Source organism: Anabrus simplex, chromosome 2 (genome assembly GCF_040414725.1).
Source record: "Anabrus simplex isolate iqAnaSimp1 chromosome 2, ASM4041472v1, whole genome shotgun sequence".
In the NCBI taxonomy this organism is placed as follows: Eukaryota; Metazoa; Arthropoda; class Insecta; order Orthoptera; family Tettigoniidae; genus Anabrus; species Anabrus simplex.
This window is the reverse complement of record NC_090266.1, coordinates 688,257,769-688,273,980: the sequence shown is the minus strand read 5'-3', so window position 1 is coordinate 688,273,980 and position 16,212 is coordinate 688,257,769. Positions and strand designations below refer to the sequence as shown.

Genomic DNA, 16,212 nt, shown 5'->3' with positions numbered 1-16,212 from the left:
AAGCCACGTTTCTCCATCTACCTTGTGAAGACTTGACGCGTTGCCTGAGAAGGGAACAAAAGACTCCAATGATTGAACAATTGGGCTATCGTTAAGCATTGAAAATCCCAGGAATTGTTACTCCGGCCATTGCTGACCACTCAGTTTTGTGCTTCTTCTGTAAACCTTCCTCCGAAGGAGTTACGAGGTTTCCTTTGCTCACCGACGATATATACAACACATTATTGTTATTCTTGGGGAACAGGTTGGTGAAGTGGCTTAGCTGCTTGCCTTCATCTCGTCGACCTTGGTTTGATTCCCAGTGTTGCTAGCGTGTGATTTTCCGTTGAAAATTCCCTCGTTTCAGGAAGATCGTGCAACCTTAAGTTCCCGGAAGATGACGATTATATTATTTAGCAACAAGCAACAATCATTTGTTCGTTTCTGATATAATCGCAATATATTAGTACTTCGGAGGGTACGAAAGTAAAGCAATTGAATTTTGGGGTACGCCATCCAAAAAGTTTGAATAATTTTCATAGGATTTTCAGTACGTCCATAATTGCTGCTACCTTTCCTTCTTCAAGTTGAGCTTTATTCATCTGCTGGTTGAAACCGTAGTCGGCAACAATCATGACGGGATACTGGCTTAGTGTATCCACGTGACGCATTCTTGGGTTTCTGCGATGTTCGATTGTGTAATTACTGTATAATTTTACGAGAGAAGAGCCCATCTACAGATTTTCGTAATACGGTACACTTCTTTCTTCGCAAGGAAGACGTCGGGGTCTCTGGTTAATTGGTTGTTCATTCTGCAAGTAGTTTTAATCTGCTCTGCTCTGTACTGTTCAACGAGATATTGAAAATTTTCCTTTCAGGTATCCTTCGACATTAGGTTCTACATCTATTTCTTCACAGGAATTGATGACCTTGATAAGTTCAAAAGTCTGTAGATTTTTTATTCACATTCCTTCTTGACCAATGAGTAGCGCTGACAATTTAAGATTTATTCACCATCCATGTCTTACCATACGTCTTCAAATATCTGCGGCGCAATTCGTCTTCACTTCGTTGCCTTCTTTACAATTGCGTCGTATCTTCCGTAATCAGCGTCTTAAATACTTCCGTATATGGCATTATTCTCCATCCATAACGGATGAGCCCCCAAAGTGTGTACGAAATTATATATTTGGATAGAATGATTATACAACAAACAATTTAACACACAAAATTCAAGAATCAAACACATGACCATCCGAAGATTGTATGTCACCATCTCTTCATTGGTCATCGTTCTTCCGCCTTCTGTTGTCTTTTCACACTGCCAACAACGATACAGTTTTGATTCTGGGAGCAACTTCATCAAATTTAATACCTTTAATCACTCGATATTCACCTCCATAGGTCGTCAAAAGAAGTCTCTCACATATGAACACAGGGCTAATAATAACGATGTTCGTGGACTCTAAGTGATATTAATGTTATTTGATTAACATCCTTTTATTTTCTGGAGACTGTGAGTGATATCGTGATGACGGAATTTTGTCCCACAGGAATTCTTTAACATGTCGGAGGCCATTGACTCGGAGTTGCCTATGATTTCGGCTGCAGTCGAACACACTACCTTGGAAACAGAGGGACAACGACTGACCGATTACGTCACAGAGACAGACCCTAATTAAGGTAGGCTACAATATTTCAGATCTCGAAAGTTCCACATTCGAAGAAGAAACGCAATGCTTAGAAAAGAGTACGGTAGGCTGGAAAACTGCCCAATATGTTCGAATTCTGCGGATATTCTGTTGTTGATGAATGTGGAAGGATCGGAACGTCGTAGCTAACAGCCCGTCCACTTGATGTCCGTGAAGTCTGCCCTAAAATCGGTGAGGTGTGTATTGTGTGTACTGCTAATTATCGGGGGTTAGAACTGGAAAGAAAGCGGCCGTGGTGTTCGTCTAAGATACAATGCCAATATTCGCCTGAATCTGGAATAGAACACTACGAAAAATCTCTCTAAGAATGGATAGTAAAACTTACTGGTATTTTGACATAGCCTACTTCGCTTCTCATTCATTTTAATATCATAGTTTAATACTCCCTGTCCCACACACTCAGGTTAGTCATAAATACGTGATAGAACCAGTAATAGAACCCAGGCCATCCAGACTACAATCTATAATGCTGACCTGTAGTTCTAGACATCAGTCTTAGAATGCATGTATTAGTACATTTTCCTGTCAACGACTACACAGGCCCCACATAGTACATGCAGTAGGTCTATAATTTCTTCAGTTTACCATTTATACGTCCGACTCGTTGGCTGAATGGTCATCGTACAGGCCTTCAGTTCAAAGGATCCCGGACTCGATACCCGGACGGGTCGAGGATTTTTTAAACTTCATTGGTTAATTCCAGTGGCCTGGGGGCTGGGTGTTTGTGCTGTCCCCAATATCCCTGCAATTCACACACCACACACAACACTATCCTCTACCACAATAACACGCAGTTACCTACATATGGCAGATGCCGCTCACCCTCATCGGAGGGTCTGCCTTACTTGGCTAGAAATAGCCACACGAAATTTAACCATTTATACATTCATAGATAGCTTATTCGCAGAGATGGAAACTTAATGTGTCCGTGGGAATTCTTCTTCCATTATCCTTAAATTGCATTGCAATCTTGAAAAAGAAAATGGTAAGGAAACAGTGGCACATACATCCTCTTAGAGGATTTGCATACCATGAAGACGTTTGACTAGCAAAAATGACCTGCAGTTATATCATTGTCACGTGGTCAGCTTGACTACATCCTCATTCGTATTGCTTGGTTCTTTCGATTGAGTCCGCCACCTCTCATACCGACAGATCATTAGTTGAACTCACGAGGCAGAGAAGAACAACGTTCCAATACTCAGTATTGGAATAAAAATCCTTGGACTGGCCGAGAAATTGAACCTGAGTTCTTCAGGTAGAAGGGAAATAATGATAATAATAATAATAATAATAATAATAATAATAATAATAATAATAATAATAATAATAATAATAATAATAATAATAATAATAACTTTGATACCGACGACCTGCAGTACTGAATGTCGTCTCCATCCAAACTCTGCATGGATCCTTCTATAATCATCACAGGAAAATGGTGTGACAGTACCTGTTTCACGTCATTGTGTACATGACTCTCCCTGCGATCCAGATAATTAGGCATTTGCATGCATTACTACTGACACCAGAGTAGCCTAATAATGGTACAGATAGTTTCCTGGTGAATAAAAACACTTGGCTGTTGACTAAAGATATGCTCTGCCCCTATGCTCAATGCACAAGAAAAGAACAACGCACAAAGTAACTTAAACTAGGATAGTAACCTAATCATACGTAGCAGAACATAAAAACACTGGAGAACAGTTCTCAGAACGAGACCAAAGAAAATGGACTGTGTCCAGACAGCTTCACAAATATTAAATTAAATGTTAACAATGCGTATGGGCCCACTAATTTGTTAGAGCGCGATCTTTAAAATGTCCTGGCATGAGAGTTCATACAATTCAAACAAGAAACAGCAACATAGCGTTGACTGCCGTTGGAGTTATAACCACCTGCAGGTAAATAATGACAGATGTAGCCTAAAGTAACGTACATATCAGTATTAAGGACATGTGGCAAAGAGGGATTCTACGGCATTTCACAGGTCGCTTTGTTATCAAAACGGATTTGAAGCATCTAAAGAAAGTACCAATATTTTATCAGAAAGTCAACATAAACTAACAACTACAGTAAAGTAGTCCTTTTATCATTATTATTATTATTATTATTATTATTGAAAATTAAAACCTACAACCTGTTTTCCAGTATTTGACCGTGTCAGGGATGTAATGAATGAACCATATATAGGCTATTATTACAATGGGGTCGCCACTCCCAAGGTGATTTAATAATGACTGATAAATGCTATGAAATGATAATGGATAGTGTTGCTGGAATGAAAGGTGACAGGGAAAACCGGAGTACCCGGAAAAAAAACTGTCCCGCCTCCGCTTTGTCCAGCACAAATCTCACATGTAGTGACCGGGATTTGAACCACGGTATCCAGTGGTGAGAGGCCGGCACGCTGCCGTCTGAGCCACGGAGGATATATTATTATTATTATTATTATTATTATTATTATTATTATTATTATTATTATTATTAGTCTATTATTATTACATATGTCCAACTTCTTCACTGAATGGTCAGCGCTGAGGCCTTTAGTTCAGAGAGTCCAGGGTTAGATTCCCGGCCGGGTCGGGGATTTTCATCGCGTCTGATTTAATATTCTGGCTCTGGGACTGGGTGTTTGTGTTTGTTCCAACACTCTGCACTTCATATTCAGACAGTACAACACACTACAAACCACCAGAGTAACACGCAATTGTGAATACATCCCTCCAAATAAAGTTAGTAACACGAAGATCATTCGGCCGTAAAACATGGCCAAATCCACATGTGCTACACAGTTCGCACCCGAAACCACACAGGCGTGGAAAAAGCGATGGAAGCATAAGAAGAAGAAAAAGAAGAATAAGATTATTAGTTCATTATGGCTTTATCCTTACAAGGACTTTCATAGGAAATATATGTTTAAGTTGATTTTCCTTTTCACTTAATGTAATAGTAGTCTCTATGCACAGGCCTATGTGTTTGACATCATTAAGCCTGTGCCTATCTGAAGTACAATAAATGAATAACTAGGCTAAATAAATAAATAAATAAATAAATAATAATAGTCTAATAATAATAATAATAATAACAATTATTATTATTATTATTATTATTATTATTATTATTATTATTATTATTATTATTATTATTATTATTATTATTATTATTCTTAGAGCCAATTCTCGTCTCCTCAATAATATCTACATGTTTGCAGTAAATGAGAAATGTTTAAAAAAATATATTTTCAGGTAGGGTCTAGCATATAAATTTCCTTCCTAATCAGCAAACACATTTTCAAGATGAGACAGCTATATACCCAATGGTACAGTCGTACATCAAATGGACAAACCTCTTCCTAATACCGATTTCGTAATGGATCATAAAAGTCTAATAATAATAATAATAATAATAATAATAATAATAATAATAATAATAATAATAATAATATTGGTTTGACTCTTACTATTTCTTTTATGGTTCACGGTGACGCCGAGGTACCGAAATGTAATCCCTCATGAGATATTTCTACGTGCCGGTACATCGGTCGACATGTGACGTGTTAATACCTTAAATTACCATCGGACTAAGCCAGAATCAAACCAATCAACATGAGTACAGACCGCCAGGTTTCTACCGTTTGAGCCATTGAGTTTGACAATTTTGTAATGATTCCCTTTCATAAGAGAGAGAGTCCTGCATATTGTGCTGATATTGGATATGACAATGGGAAGAATGAATCTCTTTCTTTAACGATCCAATTAGCCTTGATACCACCAGCAAAACTGAAGTGTTTTATGGTTTCCTCCGTGTAGATCTTGTGCACACACCTCAGGAGGGGATTTACTACATGAATACGACCATGTTTCCTTTGTTGTTCACTATAACGATATCTGGTTCATTGATTCTATTTTTCTGTCCTGACCTCTTCCCAGTACATTTTTCCCACATCCTGGTAGAGCCATGGTGCAAATTAAATCGCACATGTGGACTTGTTTCACGGCCGGATGGCCTTCCTGACTCCAACCCCATCTGGAGATATATATTCATTGTTGCGTGTATCCGCGGCAATTTGTAGTGTGATGTGTCGTATCCAAATAAAGATGTGTATTGAAACGAACACAAATACCCAGTCTCCGAGATGGAAGAATTAACCAAACACGGTTAATGTGCATGGCTCGATCGGGAATCGAACTGTGGCCCTCAGAACCGGAGGCCAGTGAGGCCAGTGCGCTTAACGTTTAGTCAAGAAGTCAGACGTTCATTGATTTTATTATTATTCCTTAGCTGAATGGTCAGTGACGAGCACATCAGATCGGACTGTCCCAGGTTCGATTCCCGACTGTGTCGAGGATTTTAATTGCGTCTGGTTGATTCCTCTGTCTCGGTGACTGGAGGTTTGTGTTTGTCCCAATATGTTCCTTTTCATGCACGAAACACACTTCATTATCAACCACCACAGGAACACGCAAAGGTGAATACATTCCTCTGCATTCAATCAATCAATCAATCAATCAATCAATCAATCAATCAATCAATCAATCAATCAATCAATCAATCAATCAATCAATCAATCAATCACTTTTGAGCTGCATTTAGAGCAGTAGCCCAGGTGGCAGATTAACTTACCTATCTGTTGTTTTCTTAGCCCTTTCAAAATGTTTGCAAAGAAATTGGAAATTTATTGAACATCTCCCTCGGTAAGTTATTCCAATCCCTAACTCCCCTTCCCAAAAATGAATATTTGCCCTAATTCGTCCCCTTAAATTCCAGCTTTATCTTCATATTGTGATCTTTTCTACTTTTAAAGATATCACTCAAACTTATTCGTCTACTGATCTCATTCCACGCCATCTCTTCACTGACAGCTCGGAACATACCACTTAGTCGAACAGCTCGTCTCCTTTCTCCCAAGTCTACCCAGACCAAACTTTGCAACATTTTTGTAACGCTACACTTTTGTCGGAAATCACCCAAAACAAATCGAGCTGCTTTTCTTTGGATTTTTTCCAGTTCTTGAATCAAGTAATCCTGGTGAGTGTCCCAAGCACTGGAACCATACTCTAGTTGGGGTCTTACCAGAGACTTACAGTATATGCCCTCTCCTTTACATCCTTACTACAACCCCAAAATACCCGCATAACCATTTGCAGAGGTCTATACCCTTTATTTACAATCATACTTATGTGATTTCCCCCATGAAGATCCTTCCTTATATTAACACCTAGGTTTTACAATGGTCCCTAAAAGGAACTTTCACCCCATCAATGCAGTAATTAAAAATGAGAGGACTTTTCCTATTCGTGATACTCACAACCTGATTTTTCGCCCCGTTTATGATCATGCCATTGCCTACTGTCCTTCTCAGAACATTATCGAGGTCATTTTGCAGCTGCTCACAACCTTGTAACTAATTTATTACTCTGTACAGAATAACATCATCTGCAAAAAGCCTTTTCTCTGATTCCACTTCTTTACTCATATCATTGAGATATATATTATATTAGAAAATATAAAGGTCAATTAATACTGCTTTGAGGAAGTCCCCTATTAATGATTACAGGGTCAGACTAAGCTCCAACTACTCTAATTCTCTGAGTTCTATTTTCTAGAAATATAGCCAAACATTCACTCACTATTTTGACTAGTCCAATTGCACTCATTTTTGCCAGTAGTCTCCCATGATTCACCCTATTAAATGCCTTAGATAGGTCATTCCCGATACAGTCTATTTGACCTCCTGACTCCAGGATATCTGCTACATCTTTCTGGAATCCTACAAGTTGAGCTTCTGAGGAATAACCATTCCTAAACCCGAACTGCCTTCTATCGAACCAGTTATTAATTTGGCAAGCATGTCTAATATAATCAGAAAGAATGCCTTCGCAAATCTTACATGTCAAACTGATTGGCCTGTCATTTTGAGCTTTATGTCTATCACCCTTTCCTTTATACACAGGGGCTACTCTAGCAACTATCCATTCATTTGGCATAGCATTGGAAGAGCATACGGCCATAAAAGAGGGCCAAGTCCACATGTGCGACACAATTTGCTCCCACAATCACATGAGGATGTGGGGAAAGTGGATTATTATTATTATTAGTAGTAGTAGTAGCGTAACCACAGCCTTTAAAGACAAGAGGGATTATACCCTCCTTGGCCTGTTATTTCATATTTTCAAAGTATAACATTCACTGTAGGCTACCGGTGTTCTCATGTAAAAGGACGTCTTCCCTTCTCCATCATGGAAAAATATTTACCAAGTCTCGATCCAAGATACCCTTCTTTTCTTCGCATACCACTAAAAATGTAAACATATCAACAACTTACTTTCATCTCTGTATACATAAAGGTAGAATGAAATGTAGTAAACAATTCTTGGAAATGATATGGAGAGATTACGAGTCAACACCTTTACAAAGGCCACAGATTCATCAACAGTTTTCTTACGGTTGTTTTGAAGTTGGGTTTGCTAGTGTTGCCTAACTGGGGCGCTGAATAACTTTCAGTTTCCACTACGTCAACTCGCTAATAATGATGACCAGTCTTCTGGAGTGGGTAATGTGAAATTATCAGAACAAGAGGGTTACATGTTTTTATTTTCACGTGGAACATGCATGTGAACTCTTCTCCATTAATGATAAATAAATTGTGTATCTTCTGTACTGCGTTTCGTTTCATTTTCCACAGGCCTATATTGTTTGTTTTGTGGACTTTAATTAAATCACCAACACCCATTTACTTTTACTTATGTCCGTTTATGTTAGTTAATAATTTGGTTTGTCAGTGCATATATTCAGCCTATCATCAATGGAATATTGCTCACGAGGCAACTGTCCATCATAAACACCGTTTATATAGACTAAAATATGCAAATTGTCTACGACTGATGTTTATGAGGACACATTATGGACATACTAAAATAATACTGATTGTGTCTTAGCAATGAATTTAAGCCAGGAGATCATGTGCAGTATCCGACTATCTTTATCTTCAACTTCGCTTTGAAGTAACTGTTCCTTAGCACCCCACCCAGGAGACACGTGTGACTTCTGAATGACGCGAACAGTCGTTGTCCTACAATGTACCAGTAGGGCGGAAATACTGATTCAACATGCAAATGCGGTTTTCCCAGACAAACCATCAAACAATATATTTCCGAGGAGTGTCCCCCGTCCTCCTACTTTGCAATTTTTTTGGATCTCTTGGATGCTTCTCAAGTGACTCTACACTTTGTACATTATTTCGGCATTAATTTGCAACTTTCTTCTTTTCGTTTTTCTTAGACTGCCGTATATTGAATGTTAGCAACGATACTAACGCCAGATGCTAAATAAATAAATAAATAAATAAATAAATAAATAAATAAATAAATAAATAAATAAATAAATAAATAAATAGGTTAAATAAAAATAACATTGAAAGGTAAATAAGATGCCATGTTTAGTAAACTATTTAAAGAAAAATGTTCACCTCCCCTTTTTCCCTTGCCGTCAATAATAATGTTATTGTCTTTTTATGTCCCACAAACTACTTTTGACGGTTTTCGGAGACGCTGAGGTGCCGGAATTTTGCCCCACAGGAGTTATTTTACGTAGCAGTAAATCTACCGACACTAGGCTGACGTATATGAACACCTACAGCTACCACCGGATTGAACCAGGATCGAACCTGCCAAGTTGGGGTCAGAAGGCCAGCACCTCAACTGTCTGAGCCTCTCAGCCCGGCCTCCAGTCTTTTATACGACTGTTAGGAACATTCATTTTTCTCTTGATGTAAACTGAAAATATGGGCAATAAATATAACATCACAACATAAAAAAACAAAATGTAGCGGCAGTTTACACTTTACATTAACTTAAAACATTTCTACTTTGAAATGCGAAATACCGTGTTTATTAGATAGGTACTTCATTAAATTCTCAGTGGGACGTTAGGCACGATAGATATAGCAGTCTATGGTGATTCAAAAGATATATTATCTTATTTCTGGAATCTCTGCAGCCTCTAGAAGAGGAAATGAGGTTTTATACCAGTAAAGAAAAGTATTGTGTACTTGCTTGTAGTGCTGTAACAAGTGAGCGCGGACGGCGTTCTATGCATGCGCAGGTCTGGAAGGGGAAGGGGCAGGAGGTGTGTGTCGGGGGATTCCAGCTGACCCTGCGCTTTGACCAGACAATATTTAAAAGGGGAGGAGATTAATGGGAGAAAGTAGCCAATTGTATGGTCCAAAGGCGGAGTGAGAGGCGTGGTTTAACAAACCAACTTGTGCTGCCAGGTTGTGAACATTGCTTGATATGTTCACAAATATTTTCATTTCCCATGAACTGAACTAAAATGACGTTATTCTCAAGAAGTATCAACGATAAAACATCGTCTGGGTGCTATGTTCTCAGTTATGGTAAATTTATCGATACCTTGCCCAAAAGTCCAGTTGTCACATCGTTTCACGACTGCATGCCCTTCAGTGAATGTAGAGGCGTGGTTTTAGGTAGAATTAACATCAGCCTGATATTATACTCATTCTTGATTCCCCTCTATCCACTGCACTTCACGATTACTTTACCCTCCCCACTTCTCTATTTCAGCTTCGAACCTGCTTTATTGCAGATCTCTAATATTCATGAACCCTTGTAAGAATACTTTTCTTTCTATTTATAGACTTCCAGCATAGATATCATAATATAAGGTTATGTACTGATCACCTCAAATTTTCACAGTAAGGCCACGAAAAAATAATGTGTCCTGCATTCTCCATTAATGGAATAATAAAATTCTTGTTGAGAGTAAACAGAGTTTGAGAAATTGGAGAGGAGAGTACCGTAGTCAATTCTACGTTGAATTTCATAGTAATTCATCTGTAATTTCCAAGTTATGAGGTTAGAATACTTTCAAACCTCTCGTTGTTTCTCTCAGGAGAAATTATTTTCTTTAAAAAGAATTACTGTGAATATTTCCTCGTATGTTATGTATCTGTTCTGTTCATTTGTGTTTCAGATGATGTATCTAAGCTGGCTGTATGGTCATCACCAGGCTGAAAGTAGTAAATAAACTTTTTCTTTAAAGTTGTGAAAACAGTAGCCTAAAGACATTAAAACAGATTGGAATGGACTGGACAACAGCATCCTTAACAATGACTAAGTCTATACCTCAAGGTGGGGAATTTTAGTCCATTTTAAGAGATTCAGTACATAATATATCTTACAATATAATGTATCATTATTCCGGAAATAGGCTACAACAGGTTTTTAAATTACTGTAAAAGGCAGCATAATATTTACTCAGGCCTAGTTAGACTACTGAATAAAAAGAAAAGAAAAATCTAAGCCCACAGAGGTCTGATCTTCTTCTTCCTGGCCTTTTACAAATTTATTGGGGTCAGCAATTTGTATGGATATGGCCCAGTTTTGTGACCAGATTCCCTTCCTGACACCAAGCCTATGTAGAGGGATGTATTCAGTTTTGCGTGTTTCTGTGGTCGTTAATAGTGTGTTGTGTTGTATGTAGATAAAGGGATGAATAGAGGAATTAAACTACTTACGTGAATCGAACCCAAAGTCATCTGAATCGGGAGGCTAGTATGCTGACATTCAGCAAAACAGCCGGACAAGTTAGCCTACAGATATGAACGTGTAAAAACATTAGGCCTATCACTATGATGAAGGTGTAGTGTTCGCCAGATAAGATTTGTTGTTTATGGTGAACCTCTAGGCCTATGGAACGTCCGAATGATTGCACACGGTTTTCGCTAAACCCTGTAAATTGTAGGGTCTTGATACGATCGACTGGGATGAATTATTTATTGTGAACTCATTAGCCACTCGTCGCCCATGCTGCAGGTTAGCCCGGGTATTTAACACTTCAGCTTTACAAATAGGCCTAACTTATTGTGAAATATAGTTTTGCTATTGCAATAAAATACTGTTAACAGAAAACAGTTTTCAGAGAGGCGGTGAGTATTAAGAAGTGCCAGATAAGATTTGTTGTTTATGGTGAACCTTCGTTAAGTCCGTAGGCCTACTTATAGACAAGGAACTGCGAGGCTGAAACATTCTTAAGCTTCATAGGATTGAGGCAGCTTCGAGCTACTGTGCCATTCTTATGTATTAAAAGCCATCACCTAATCAACTGAGACATTCAATCTGGCAGGATAGCAATATTCAGTGTTTGCCTGGAACGAGTGAAGGAAAGTTCGAGAAGAATCACACTGTTTACAAGTTGATATACATTACGACCCTCCTTCATAGCCGAGCACGATTACTGCATGCTACACAATAGTGTGGGGAAGCTATCTTGTCCGAACTCCGAGCTTCAAATCCTGGCGCTGGTAGCAGGTAGCCTTTGGGAATTTTTCCTTTCTGGTTCCAAACTCAGTTCAGGAAAATTTATGGATAATAGGCTAAATTCCAAATTGCCGTCATAATTCAAAATATTTAGAGTTAAACAGAGACTACAATAATGTGTATATTAGACAGTTTCAACACACACAAGCACATTGAGCTGATGACCAATAATGTTCTGCACCACCTAAATCGACGTGAAGTACGTAATCTATCCACTTGACCATTTTCCATTCACATGAGCCCGGAACTAATCAAATTTTCTCTCCATGTTCCTGCTCTGACTTAGGCCTAATGATGCTATTGATTGCACATTAAGTCGCAACCATTCTTTTGTCTAGTCCAGTCGCCCTCATTTTCGTCAATAATCTCCCCTATATTTTCGGCGACACCGAGGTGTTGGGATTTTGTCCCTCCCGCACGATTTCATTTATGTGTCAGTAATTCTACCGAGAAGAGGCTGGTGCATTTGAGCACTTTCAAATACCAGTGGTCTGAGCCGCCATCGAAACCGCCAATTCAGGCTCAGAAGATTTGTGCTCGACTGTCTGAGCCATTAAGCCCGACACTTTGACTTATCAATCATAATAAGAGCTGAAGGTCATGGATGGTAGGCCACATGTAGCTATAACTTGTAGCCTACCTAGAATAGGCCTCTATGCTTGAGAACTATAGGCTGTTATATTTCTATATGACCAAAAATTGTTTCTATTCAGTGTGCGAGTGGGAGATTGGTGTTCATATTTATTTCTTGAGATATAGGCCTATGTTAGTAGACATTTAGTTTAAATGTAGCCTACATTAAGGACATAATTGTCCCTTTGTCGTCCTCTGTGCTGTCATCGTTTGGAATAATATGTGGTTCTTACTGTTCTGTTTCTTCATCTGCAATTCTAATTAAATTACAAAACAACTATCTTGGAGATAGTCTAGCAACTTTACAGTATAGTCTTGTACTTTAAGAGACCTAGTTCATCATGAGAAAGTAACAAGAGAGTAATGATCTGAATTTTAACTGATCCAGAGTTTGGTATCCTGGCTCTGAGTACGAATGTTCGCTACGTTATTACAAAGCAGTGTCCCGAAAATGCTCCAGTGGTACCTCATTTCTAATTCTGGACGAGAATGGTTTACATTCTAAGTAAGCGGTCGGGAATATTAAGAGTTGAAGTTGAGGGGTAAATTCTGTGTTTTGTGTTTATGTGATATCGACATTTCTCCCAGTGTTTCTCATTCATCCATTTTCTCTAAAATTGCCAGCAGCCATTTACAATGCAATAGGATATTACATAATTAAATATAGCACTCCATTGCTGGATATTATGATTGACAATCTATGAAATAAATTTGTTTTAATTTTTTAAAATGTTTAGCTTTGTATGACATGGATTGTTTTAATATTATCCTACAAAAAACGTTGTATCGACGGCTTACTTCTAAAACCTCGTATCTCTCAATGCACTTCCTATCCATTTTCTTCCTTAAGACTGGTCACGCCTCCCAGTCACATATGGATGTACAGTCCATCAGAACAATTTTCGTTGTGTTCATTTTCCTGTGGGAGAGTGAAAGGAAAATGAACCTTATATACATTAAACTATAGGAGTGCTTAAATTCGCCTTGAAAATAACAACCCTACAATACGGTGTGGTAAGGTCCATTTTCCTTTACATATTAGCATAGGAAAATGAACACTACAAAAAAGGTTCTGATGGATTGCATATAAATATGTGGCTGGGAGGCGTGACCAGTCTTAAGGAATATAATGGGTAGGAAGAACATTGTAACATACGAGATTTTAGAAGTAAGCCGACGATATATCGATGGATTACTTCTAAAACCTCGTATCTCCCAATGCACTTTCTATCCATTTTCTTCCTTAAGACTGGTCACGTCTCCCTGCCACATATGGATGTACAGTCCATCAGTACAATTTTCCTAGTGTTCATTTTCCTATGCTAATGTGTAAAGGAAAATGAACCTTAAATACTTTAAACTGTAGGAGTGCTTAAATTCGCCTTGAAAACAACATCACTACAATACGGTATGGTAAGGTCCATTTTCCTGTACACGTTTGCATAGGAAAATGAACACTACGAAAATTGTTCTGACGGACTGCATATACATATGTGGCTGGGAGGCGTGACCAATCTTAAGGAATATAATGGCTAGGAAGAGCATTGTCACATACGAGGTTTTAGAAATAAGCCAACGATATCTTGATCCATGTATTTTTCCCTAACCATTAGGAACGTTCCTACTTATTGCAGTTTCGCAAAATAATTAATTAAACATTTAGCAACCTAATTTATTGTAATTCTCTCAAAACTGACAAAACTGTGTTTTCTGTTAAACTATCGATACGGATTCATATTTCATCTGTTTCCTTTTTATGATTTATGAATGACTTAATTGTTGTGAACTTCATTTGGAAACTTTTTAGAAGCTCTAGAAGCTTCTTCCCTCGCAAATATTTTTAATAGTAAATATTAAACTTCAGGGATGTGTTAGAAGTATAACACAGTACATGAAACATAGCGTTAATTGTAGTTTTAAAAAGACTATACGTTTAACATCTATTCAGTTTACTCTTTGGATTAATTTAGCCAATCCCTTGTTGCAGATATTGTGAGCATGCCTCTTTACTGGAGGCCCTGTGTTCGATTTCTGGCTAGTCGAGGGATTTTAGTCCTAGTCTGAGAGCGGGAATGGGTTCACTTAGCCCCATGAGACCAATTATGGAGCTGTCTCAGAGGAGAGGCTGCGGGCGCTTTCAAGAATACGGTTGAAGATGACATCACGCTGATCACAAGTCACTTCAATATCTACAGGTCATCTGGATGGGAAGCAGCTAAGTCAAGCCAAGCCAAACCTCTTAATGAACTGGAGTCTATGTGACACAGCAGATTTAATTATGATTTGAACCACGCTATTCCTATTTGGCGTAATGTTAACGAAAATTTCCATTAGGCCCTACATTTTTATGAAGTTGCTTTATCACAACGTGTGGTTTCAAATTAGATATTTAGTATTTTCATTTGTATGTTCAGCATTGTGTAGCGCTTTGAAGAAAAATATAGAATTTGCCTTAATTCTGATAAATAGGTAAAATCTTTTGATAATATTAATGTAAAATTAAAATCGCATTTGCATACAGCTAACAGTGTATTTTTTTAAGTACAATAAGACTGTACGTTTGTATTAAATTTATGTCGAAGAAAAAAACGTAGGCCTATTGATGAAATATTCGAATAATAAAAAGAAAATAACGATGGCTTAGTTTTAAAACCTCGTATGTCCCAATGCTCTTCCGACCCGTTAAATCCCTTAAGACCGGGCGAGTTGGCCGTGCGTGTAGAGGCGCGCGGCTGTGAGCTTGCATCCGGGAGATAGTAGGTTCGTATCCCACTATCGGCAGCCCTGAAGATGGTTTTCCGTGGTTTCCCATTTTCACACCAGGCAAATGCTGGGGCTGTACCTTAATTAAGGCCACGGCCGCTTCCTTCCAACTCCTAGGCCTTTCCTATCCCATCGTCGCCATAAGACCTATCTGTGTCGGTGCGACGTAAAGCCCCTAGCAAAGAAAAAAAAATCCCTTAAGACTGGTCACGCCTCCCAGCCACTTATTTATATGCAGTTGTGTTATGTTATGTTCATTTTCCTGTGTTAAAATGACCTTTTCTTTCTTTCGTAATCTGTTTACCCTCCAGGGTGGGTTTTTCCCTCGGACTCAGCGAGGGATACCACCTTTACCGCCTCAAGGGCATTGTCCTGGAGCTTCAGACTCTGAGTCGGGGATACAACTGGGGAGGATGGCCAGTGCCCAGGCGGCCCCACCTGCTATGATGAACAGGGGCCTTGCGGGGGGATGGGATGATTGGAAGGGATAGACAAGGAAGAGGGAAGGAATCGGCCGTGGCCTAAGTTAGGAACCATCCCGGCATTTGCCTGGAGGAGAAGTGGGAAACCACGGAAAATCACTTCCAGGATGGCTGAGGTGAGAATCGAACCCACCTCTACTCAGTTGACTTCCCGAGGCTGAGTGAACCTCGTTCCAGCCCTCGTACCAATTTTCAAATTTCGTGCCAGAACAGGGAATCGAACCCGGGCCTCCGGGGGTGGCAGCTAATCACACTAACCACTACACCACAGACGCGGACAAAATAGACCTTAACATACCGTAT

The 16,212-nt window shown here is 38.9% G+C and overlaps 1 long non-coding RNA gene across 1 annotated transcript; it reads left to right on the top strand.

The window, feature by feature from the left end:
• Positions 1–1,547: 1,547 nt before the first annotated feature.
• LOC137498384 (uncharacterized) lies at positions 1,548–15,252 on the top strand. The gene is made up of 3 exons (XR_011017772.1): positions 1,548–1,662; positions 10,686–10,843; positions 14,652–15,252. It is a non-coding gene; the product is annotated as an uncharacterized lncRNA (long non-coding RNA).
• The last annotated feature ends 960 nt before the right edge of the window (positions 15,253–16,212 follow it).